The following is a 2,294-nucleotide window of genomic DNA, read 5'->3' on the forward strand; positions in this document are numbered from 1 at the left end:
CTGATGCTAAACCCGTTGTTGATCACCAACGTCGGTTAAATCCAAAGATGAAAGAAGTGGTAAGAACGGAAATATTAAAACTTCTAGAAGTAGGTATAATCTATCCTATAGCTGATAGTAGATGGGTGAGTCCTGTTCATTGTGTCCCTAAGAAAGGAGGTATAACTGTTGTTCCTAATGATAAGAATGAACTTATTCCACAAAGAATTGTTACAGGTTATAGAATGGTAATTGATTTTAGAAAATTAAACAAAGCAACTAGAAAAAAATCATTACCCTCTACCTTTTATTGATCAAATGCTTGAAAGATTATCTAAGCACACACATTTTTGCTTCCTTGATGGATATTTTGTTTTTTCACAAATGCATGTTTCTCAACCTGATCAAGAAAAAACCACTTTTACTTGTCCCTTTCGAACCTATGCTTATAGACGTATGCCTTTCAGTTTATGTAATGCACTTGCTACTTTTAAAAGATGTATGACTGCTATATTCTCTGACTTTTGTGAAAAGATCATTGAGGTTTTCATGGATGACTTCTCTGTTTGTCAGAAGTATTTTGATGATTGTTTAAGCAATCTTGATCGAGTTTTGCAGAGATGTGAACAAAAAAATCTTGTCATGAATTGGGAGAACTGCCACTTTATGGTTAATGAAGGCATTGCCTTGGGTCATAAAATTTCTGAAAGAGGTATTGAAGTGGACAAAGCTAAGGTTGATGCAATTGAGAAAATGCCGTGTCCTAAAGACATAAAAGGTATTCGTAGTTTATTAGCTCATGCTGGTTTCTATAGGAGATTTATTAAAGACTTCTCTAAAATTTCTAGGCCTCTTACGAATCTTTTGCAAAAGGATATTCCTTTTGTTTTTGATGATTATTGTTTAGAAGCCTTTGAAACACTCAAGAAAGCCTTCATTTCTGCACCTATTGTTCAACCACCTGATTGGAACTTGCCTTTTGAAATTATGTGTGGTGCTAGTGATTATGCTGCTGGTGCTGTTCTAGGACAAAGAGTTGATAAGAAACTGAATGTTATTCATTATGCTAGTAAAACTCTAGATAGTGCTCAAAGAAATTATGCTACTACTGAAAAAGAATTCTTAGCAGTGGTGTTTGCTTGTGATAAATTTAGACCTTATATTGTTGATTCCAAAGTAACTGTTCACACAGACCATGCTGCTATTAAATTTCTTATGGAAAAGAAAGATGCCAAACCTAGACTTATTTGATGGGTTCTCTTGTTACAAGAATTTAATTTACATATCATTGATAGAAAATGAGCTGAGAACCCCGTAGCTGATAATTTCTCTAGGCTTGAAAATGTGCCTGATGACCCACTACCTATTGATGATTGTTTTCCTAATGAGCAGATAGCTGCAATAAATGTTGCTCATAATACTCCTTGGTATGCTGATTATGCTAATTACACTAAATATTTACCGCCTAGCTTTACATACCAACAAAAGAAAATTTCTTCTATGATTTAAGACATTACTTTTGGGATGACCCACATCTTTATAAAGAAGGAGTAGATGGTATTACTAGACGTTGTGTACCTGAGCATGAACAGGGACAAATCCTACGGAAATGTCACTCCGAAGCTTATGGAGGACAACATGCCGGAGATAGAACTGCCCACAAGGTATTGCAATCTGGATTTTATTGGCCTACTCCCTTCAAGGATGCCCGTAAGTTCGTATTATCTTGTGATGAATGTCAAAGAATAGGTAATATCGGTAAGCGTCAAGAAATGCCTATGAATTATTCACTTGTTGTTGACCCATTTGATGTGTGGAGATTTGATTACATGGGACCTTTTCCTTCCTCTAATGGTTATACACATATTTTGGTTGCTGTTGATTATGTTACTAAATGGGTAGAGGCTATTCCAACCAGTAGTGCCGATCACAACACCTCTATTAAAATGCTTAAGGAAGTTATTTTCTCAAGGTTTGGAGTCCCTAGATATTTAATGACTGATGGTGGTTCACACTTTATTCATGGTGCTTTCCGTAAAATGCTTGCCAAGTATGATGTTAACCATAGAATTGCATCACCTTATCATCCTCAGTCTAGTGGTCAAGTTGAACGTAGAAATAGAGAAATAAAATTAATTTTGCAAAAGACTATCAATAGGTCCAGGAATAATTGGTCTAAGAAATTAGATGATGCACTTTGGGCTTATAGAACGGCATATAAAAATCCTATGGGTATTTCTCCTTATAAAATGGTTTATGGTAAAGCTTGTCATTTGCCTCTTGAGTTAGAACATAAAGCATATTGGGCCATCAAA

Source organism: Triticum urartu, chromosome 1 (genome assembly GCF_003073215.2).
Source record: "Triticum urartu cultivar G1812 chromosome 1, Tu2.1, whole genome shotgun sequence".
NCBI lineage: Eukaryota > Viridiplantae > Streptophyta > Magnoliopsida > Poales > Poaceae > Triticum > Triticum urartu.